General features: G+C 31.6%; 2 non-coding genes across 2 annotated transcripts; both read right to left on the reverse strand.

Annotated features, from left to right (window-relative positions):
• Window positions 1–4,948: 4,948 nt before the first annotated feature.
• TRNAA-CGC (transfer RNA alanine (anticodon CGC)) lies at window positions 4,949–5,021 on the reverse strand. Its single transcript has one exon. It is a non-coding gene; the product is annotated as a tRNA-Ala (tRNA).
• A 574-nt stretch (window positions 5,022–5,595) lies between these two features.
• TRNAQ-UUG (transfer RNA glutamine (anticodon UUG)) lies at window positions 5,596–5,667 on the reverse strand. Its single transcript has one exon. It is a non-coding gene; the product is annotated as a tRNA-Gln (tRNA).
• Between the last annotated feature and the right edge of the window lie 3,713 nt (window positions 5,668–9,380).

The raw sequence follows: 9,380 nt of genomic DNA on the forward strand, positions 1-9,380 counted from the left end.
CCTTGTAAAATTGTTAACATCAACCCTATAGGGAAAATAACAACTAAAAAAATATCATTAAAAAATAGAGAAAAAAAAAACCTAGTTTGAAATATACAATGGGTAAATTCTTTTACAACATGGTTAGAGTCATTCTTCGAGCTTGTTGTTATATGTCCTTGCAACAACATAAAAATGCATCAATAGATGGGTATGTTAGCACTCTATGAATCCCTTTAGGCTGAGGAAAAGGCTACAGAGGTAACCACAAACCTATTTTGGACCAGAATCTAGCCCTTCTGGTCTAGAGAGGGCTCTCTCTATAGGGCCTTTCAATCAATTAAACAATTGAGTTTTTCAGATTTTAGGCTAGCTCTTAAGCACAAGAGAAATGAATTTGTTTTATGTTTTTAAAAGTTTAATGACAAAGTGATAGAGACATGCATTGGGCATCCTTGTTTAGAAAATCTCAGTGATTAAAATGGGATAGTGAGAAGTTCTTTACTAAGGGCAAGATAGCCAACACTTTGGATCTTTAAAATCGGTTGTAATATATGGTGGAGGAAAACAATATTATAGTCCACGAAGCATAAAGCATCTAGGGATGAATTTTATACTCAATTTCAGATGAAAAACATGAAAATTATTTGAGAGGAAAACAAAGCACCTATCTTAAATGAAACTTGCCTTCATTAACCTCTTTCAAATAATAAAGACAATCGATTTATGATAACTAAAAGAAAGAAAAAGGAAATATAAGCACAGAGGAAAACACATCACCAACATATGTTGACACTAAAAATGTTGACACTAAAATCCTTGAAAGAAATAACTCTGGTCTTCTTCATTAATCACTGAAAAAATCACAACATACACTAAATTTTGTCTCTTGTATTTGCCGATCAATCTTCTTCATTACTTTTGGTGGTCTTAAATACATTTTCAACACAACAGACCCATATGACTATATACATTGCATCACTTATCCACTGAGTGGATCAAATCAAGCTAACTTAGCTCATGTTTTTTTAACAAGAAAAACTAAACAAAGCTAACATAAAAACTGCAGTTTTTATCCTAAAAAACACAAAGTACTTTATCCTATCTCCTAGCTAATGGCATATCCATTCATTTTATCTTTATCGCTAGCATCACAATAGCAAGGTCGAAATTTGATGAGTTGGAGTAGGACCCATCTGATGTCTCAAACCTTTCAAAAATTCGAATTCACAAATCGAATTTCAAAAAACTTCATAATTCTGGCAGCAAGAAATTGTAAAAATGGGTCTCCAAGTAACACCTGTAACTCCCAAATGGTAGCACCTGTGTAAAATCTGAGATAGGTTTTTGTATATGAGTTTGTTTTGAAGAAAAACCTCTCTCTGTTTCTTCAAATTCTTCCCCAGCTCCTCATAAAATCCTCTGCAAAACAATGACTAAAACAGAAAATTTGCACAATCCGAAAAATATGCTTTGAAGATGCATTCGAATCTCCCGATCCATGACACCTATGCAAAAACTGGAAGAGGTTATTGTTATTTGGCCCGTCCTTGAGAAAAACCTCTTTCAATTTCCCAAAATTCACCTCCATGTGATTGGAAACTGTTCTGCAAAAGGATGACTAAAACAGAGTATTTGTGCAGCATTGGGCAGCGAACAGTCTGAGTAGCACTCCATGCTCTGTATGGTTGCACACCTCCTCTGGAAAAATGGATCAAATGGGTAGGCTTGAAATGGATGTGTGATGGTGTAGAACTCTTGAAGTAGTTTCTCCAACTCTTGCAAACCTCCTAAATGGTTGATACCCACCTACGCAACGGTTGTGCAACGACCATGACTCCCATTAACTTGAAACTCCTTCCTGCTTTTGGTGAACCCTTGATGACAAAAACTTGACAATGACAGATAGTGACCTTTGAGACTATGATAGCAGCAGTGGTCATAGCCTCAACTTATTCAAAAACTGAAATTAAAGGACATAGAAAATACATTTGACAATGAAAACCACTGACCCTAACACGAGGATAGAGTCTAGAAAGTGGGAGTGCCATTAATAAGTGTTTCAGGAATATTCAAAAGAGAAGTGTTTCAGAGATATTCAAAAGAGAAGTGACAAATTATGTATCTCAACATTCTCAATAAATGGAACTTTCCACCTTTTAAAACTAAGGATTGCAGACAACAACAAAAAAATGTCCTCTTTAAAAAAAAATGCATTCATCATGTCAACAATGTACTCCTTCACATCCCTTATGCTTGTAACTCCATTGACATTGAGTTAACGAGTTTCTTGTAGCAGGCCTAACTACAATAAAAACTATTTAAATCCAGAACTTGTAACTCCATTTACATTGAGTTAACGAGTCTTCTATAGCAGGCCTAACTACAATAAAAACTATTTAAATCCAGAAATCTCAGTCAAGGACTCAAATCCTCAAAAAAAAAAAATTGATTTTTTATCAAAAGTACCCACCATATCTTGATTTCCCACCATGACAATCATCACATTCTCAGTGACATACACTCTCAAAATCATTCATGAATATCTCGATTACATAGTCAATGCAAGTAACAACTTCACTGATCTAGGGATCATTAGAATCAACTTGATGACTATAAGGATTAGTATAGTTAGAGTGATGACCGTGTGGATCAGTATCCTCGGGGTAAAAGGTCACGAACCTTAATCTTCTGGAAGCAAATGGAATCAAGAAAATCAAACTGACCCAAAACAGTGTTACAGGTTTCTTAAACGACATAAATTCACTACAATTTTGATAATATCCATATGAACACTTCAAAAGACCCTTGTTGCCAAAAGTGGATCGAGGTTCTTATCCAATATAGGCCCATGGATCAAGTCATCCTTCATAAATATGTGGAGCTTGACTCCATTGAAGATTTTGGTTAATAAAGCCTATTCAGCCTTTCTCAAAATGCTTCCATTATGTGGAACGCAGTGATTTTGGCCTCTTCTTTATTCAAGGCCTGGCTCGGTTGGAAGGAAAATGGTAACATAGTTAAGTTGGGTGTGGCGAAAACTTTACTTTTGGATAATCTGATTATTTACGTTGCATGATAAAAGCTTCATTACTCTCAAATCAGAGAACATATCTATGAATATGTCAATTGGGGCCTAGCATTGAAATCTACCAAGGAGCTTGGATTTTATGGGGACGATGCCCTGGAATGAGAGAAATATATTGCATCCCTGTGATGTTCATGTAAGGATTAAATGTTAGCCAAACGAGATTATTTGGTCTAAGAGTCCAGTTGGTTAGCATTATATTCCCAATATTGGGTATCGATTTTTTTTTTTGGTGAAAGTAGGGTTCTGGGCTTTAAATGGCACTTCAAGGTGATATGGAAAATGAAATGTCCATTACAATTAAGGGTTTTCCTCTGACTAGACTTGAGAATAATGTTTTCACCTGGAACAAGGTTGAAGAAGAGAGTATGCATCATTTGCTTATATTCTGAAGAAGAGAGTATGCATCATTTGCTTATATTATGTACTTTTCTCGCTATTCAAGTTTTGGAAAGAGATAGAGGGGCATACAAGATATGTTTGTAGGGGTCCTCTTGCAGAAGACTGACTAAATCATTGGTGTGAAAATCAAATTGTGAAGAAGTCTGAAGCTTTACTTACTATCATTGCCTGGGGAGTTTAGTTAGCTTATTTGAAAATATATTAACCCTAATAATCCAATGTACATAGCAAGGATTGAACACTCTTTTAGTTTTTTCAAACAGTTCAAAGATAACAAATACCCAAGATTTTTGCCCAAGATAGATTGTTGTGGAACTAATTGATAAATCAATGGCTTAGGATTTTTTTTTGATGATGCTGCTCAGAGACAACCTCAATTCAGTGGAGCTGGTGGAATAATTTAGCTGGTGGAATAATTTTCTTTAAGAGGTGCTTATTTTTTCAAGTCTAAAGCTGGTCTAGAGAAAGAACTAACCATTAACAAATTTCAGAGCTCATGACCTTAAAAGTTGATTCTCTCTCTTGCTGATGAAAAAATGTGTAAACAACATCCAAATTTATGTGATTCATAAATGGTAATAAACTAGATGAAGAATGCATGCACTATGGAAAGTCAAATGTTAAGATCCATTTTGAGGAAGTCTAGTTCATCACAAAACAATTTTACCGTCTCTTTTCAACATGTGTAACAGGAAAAGGATTGAGATGACAGATGGTCGTTCCAAAACTGTTAAGATCCATTTTGAGGAAGTCGAGTTCATTACAACCAATCTCTTTTCAACATGAGTACAGGGAAAGGATTGAGATGGCAGATGGTCTTTCCAAAACTGCTTTCTGGTTGATTCCTGGTCGTTGGCACATTATTCAAGAAGAGCATGGTCTCTCAGTTGACTATTTTCATCATTTTTTTCCTTTAAGTCCTCTGCTCTGTTATTTTTGAACTTTAAATCAGTCATTTTTGGAAAATTAATGATCTGTTTTGTTTGTTGTGCTGGGAACTTTTACACATAGAAATTTTCTGTATAAAATTATTGCCATAAGGGGACTATTTTGTTCTGGTCATATGAGCTTACAAACTTCTGGTTTATTGATTTTTGTCTGGGAGATAGCAGGGAAGAATTATGTAAAAATACACAGAGACAGAGTTTAAGCAAATCAAAAAAAAGAAGATAAAGAGCAATTTTTTTGAGCAACGAAAAGTAGTCAACATTTGGTATCTCTTTGGTTTGCTGTGCTGGGAACATTTACACATGAAATTTTCTGTATAAATCCTTGCTATAAGAGGACTGTTTTGTCCCGGAAATAGTGACCATATGAGCGCAAAAAATTCTGGTTGATTGATTTTTGTCTTCTGTCTGGGAGATAGTCTGGAAGAATGTAAAAATACACCGAATTAGTAAGGCAAAAAGAAAAGATGAGCAGCGTAAACCAGTGAACAAGAATCAGAGAAATGAAAACATTCGTTATGATCAGACACAGTGGAGATGCGGGGAATCGAACCCCGTGCCTCTCGCATGCGAAGCGAGCGCTCTACCATATGAGCTACATCCCCTTTGAAATGATAACCAATAAATTAAAAATTTCAGGCACACGTCATGTGGTTGCTTCGGATTGCAAGGGTTCAACTTTGGCGTTGTTTAACCCAGGTCGAACCCAGGTCGCTGGATTCAAAGTCTCAAGCAATTTCAGGCGCTAGTCTACGTGGTCGCCTGGGATAGCAAGCGTTCAACTATGGTGTTGTCTAACTATTTTTCCATGAGCTAGTCTATGTGGTTGCCTCGGATTGCAAGGGTTCAACTTTGGCGTTGTCTAACTATTTTTCCATCTAAAAGTACAGCTAGAGGTGCTACCGGGAGTCGAACCCAGGTCGCTCGATTCAAAGTCTCAAGCAATTTCAGACGCTAGTCTACGTGGTTGCCTCGGACAGCAAGGGTTTAACTTTGGTGTTGTCTAATTATTTTTCCATGTAAAAGAACAGCTAGAGGTCCTACCGAGAGTCGAACCCTGGTCGCTGGGTTCTAAGTCTCAAGCAATTTCAGGCGCTAGTCTACGTGGTTGCCTCGAATGGCAAGTGTTCAAACATTGGTGTTGTCTAACTATTTTTCCATGTAAAAAAACATGGTAGAAGGTCCTACCGGGAGTCGAACCCAGGTCGCTGGATTCAAAGTCCAGAGTGCTAACCACTACACCATAGAACCCCACATGAAAGGAGCAGACTATATTCATTCTGAACAAAGAATATTTGCAAAAGATAATGTTCATTGCACTCTAGGGTTTTTAAATACCTCCACGGACGGCACCTGGTTAAAACTGCGTGGACAAATTTCTCCCCACGGATATAATGAGGCCTGACTTCTGTCTGTGTTAAGGTCTTGTTTATTTCTCCACGGCTTTTAGTGAACTTGCGCGACCAGAATTATCTCCGTCACTGACATCCTGCCTAACTTCTCATTGCGTTTTGGGACTTTTTTCAACTATTGCCCGCAGGATTCGAACACGCATGGACACATAATTCTCTTCGCTGGCCGAATCAATTGGTGGGGTCTTCATCTCCAGAGGGCTTCACTGGGGGATTCTGTCGTCTTCTTGGAACCATGGCGGTAGTTATGCAGGGAGGTTTTGCATCGACGTGTGTATATGCTGACCTCTTGAAAATAATATATTTTGGAAGTTCATAATTTTTTAATTTTTTTTTCAATTCTAAGTTTTTAGACTAGTGTACATATGTTCACGATAAATTTTGGTGGCTACTTTACAACCCCAAAAGTAGGTCTATAATTTGCAAGTTAGAGAGTATATCCACTAACTATGGTTTGTAATTCAGATATATCAGATTTTATTATTTCATGGAAATAAGGAGTTTTAGTGGCTATTAAATATACAATATTAAGAGTATATCTAACAACCTGCAAGTCAGATATATCAGATTTTATTATTTAATAGAAATAGAAAATTTAAATCTACTCCATAAATTAAGATCATAACAGACCATATACTCAATAAATTTGAGTCTACTCTTTGAACCTAAATAATAACAAACCATATACTCAATAAAATTTAAACTTCTCATTAATTTTAAAAAAAAAACTTACTTTAAACTACATCCCTATATAAATGAAATTAAATAATTAAAAAAACACTTATCATTAAACCACATGTCACTGTATAGAATAAAGTTAAATGATTACCAAAAATTGTGTGTTGTTCAGGTTAACTGCTTTTGAGCCTGTTGGAAGGAGACAGCGGAGCAATTGGTAAACTATTTGATTGTGGGTTAAAATTTAAAAGTGTTATTGGTTCGTTGATATTAATTTTGGGAGTACCTTTAAAGCTTATTTTTAAAGTTATTTAGCACGAGTTGAAATATGTTTAGATATTTGTCATTCAAAAATCATTATTATGTACTAAGACATATATTGCATTATTAATTGAGGCTGTTTCTTAAAATAAAAGCATTATATTATTTTCAACGGAGAAATGATATGGTTATTAGATTTATAGTGAATTTGATTTAAAATAAAATCAAAATCATTTGATTTCTTTATAATTAATTATAAATTGGATTTTATATAAATATTAGAAATTAATTTTTAATATTAAAATGATTTTTTTGATGATGATGGTTAATGTCTATTAAGATCAAATTTTGGTCTATTGAACATATATTTTAAGATATATCAATATTATTTAACTTTACATATTTTTAAATGTTATATATTAATTTTAAATTAAGAAATAAAAGAATTATATATCTTGTTCTCATTAGTTTTATTAGGAAGTATTTTATATTTTTTAATTTATTTTTAATAATTAATTGTTTTTGTTTTTGGTCATTGAATATTTTATTATATACAATATTAAAATATTTTCTTTCACATTTTCTTTTTATACATAAATTACAGATCTTCAAATAGTTTACTTAAATCCTATGAAATATTTTTGAAAAGTTTAAACATCTTATTCACTTTTTCTATGTAGAAATTAAAATATTTTATTTATAATTAAAAATAGTGAAATATTTAGAACACATTGCTTGTAATATCAATAAATTGAATAACTATTATGAAATTGAGATTTTGATATTTCATAATACTTTTAATTAATATCAATTAAACATACATATTTTTGTTTTTAATTATAGTTGACATTACTTTTCTATTTAAAAAATGTTCTATTTTTATTTTTATTCCATATAAATATAAACAAAATCACACATTATTCTCATATGATTTTTATTAAATACTATTTTTAATATATTTAAATTTTATTAAAAAATAATGTATTTAATTTTTATTATAAATTAATTGATTAAAAATTAAAAAACCATGTATTTATATTTTTTAATATATAAAATTAAAATTAAAATATATTTTTAACCTATAAAATTAAAATAAAAGTGGTTAAAGATTATGCGAAGCCTTTATTATAAAATTCTCCCTTTTTCCAAGGTTCTTCTTCCCACTCTTTGATGCATGTGAGAGTGAAGAACCATAAGACATTAAAAAAATGTCATGAGGTATTCGTATGCAACCATACCTTATTTAACTTAGAAATTTATCATTTAAAATTAAAGAAACGTATATTTATATTTTTTTCCACTGGAAAAATCGTAATCTTTCATTAACTTGAAAAATTACATATTGTAGATGCACTATGCATATGCTATAGAGTCAGTCAGCCTTCTGTGGGCTCAGTATATGATCTATAATATCAGTATATAACCAGAAACATCACGCAGGATGTTCGTTTATAGTTGTTCTATTTATATGTACATATTTGCCACGCAGGGCTCTGTAAAAAAGATTTTGTCCACTGTATACAAAAAATTGTTCATTGATAACAAAAATTTTGTCAGATATTGCATCTCATGGGCTAACCGCCCTAACATATATTTATATTTTTAACATATAAAATTAAAATAAAAGAAGTTAAAAATTATGTGAAGTTTATATATATATATATTCTGTTTATGTGAGAATGAAGGACAAAAAAATATTATATGAAGTATTTGAATGTAAACTTATCTTATTTAATTAAACAAATTCTTTAAGTATAAATCACATAATTCGTTATGAATCACAAAAATTTAAATACAAAAAATATCATATCTAAATCAGAAATTTATCATTTTAAACTTTTTGAATAATAAAAAAATATATTTTATTCTTTTCTACAAAATATCGTTTAATATTCACCTTAATCAACTTGTAGGTATTTGCTTGTAGGTATTTGATTTCTTTCCTCGTGAGAGTTAACTCTAAAACTTTTTGAATAATAAAAAAATATATTTTAACTATATATCTGTTCTACAAAATATCGTTTAATATTCACCTTAATCAACTTGTAGGTATTTGATTTCTTTCCTCGTGATAGTTAACTCTAGGAATTTTGATCGTGATTTTTTTCAAATTTTTTATTTATAATATTTATATTGAACATAAATTTTGTAATCTTTATTTTAAATTCAAACTTATTTATTTTAATTTAATTAATAAATATATTTATATTTTAAAATTATTCTAAATATTTTTATAATATTATTTAAATTCTCAAAAATATTTATCATATTAATCTGATTTTTTTTCTCTGTGTACTTTATAATGATTTTTAACATCTTATTTATTTTTATAATTCATTTCATTTAATACTTTACCACGAACAATCATCCAACCTAGTCCTTTAAAGTTCATGATCTCTTTGCTAGAGCCTAGTTGTATATTAACTAATTAAATCACCCATGTGCTATTGTTGATGAACAAAAGATTCCTTCAATTTAATCCGTATGTTTTTCATATTCCAGTTTCAACAATTCCAATTGATTTAGATGTTATGAATCATAAATATATATAGCAGTTTGAACCGATGAACTTGGAATTTTCAGATTATTGTCATTTCAACTATATTCACAATC

This window comes from Pinus tabuliformis, chromosome 5_1 (assembly GCF_031772625.1).
Source record: "Pinus tabuliformis cultivar Carrire ecotype Pingquan chromosome 5_1, CPIR1, whole genome shotgun sequence".
In the NCBI taxonomy this organism is placed as follows: Eukaryota; Viridiplantae; Streptophyta; class Pinopsida; order Pinales; family Pinaceae; genus Pinus; species Pinus tabuliformis.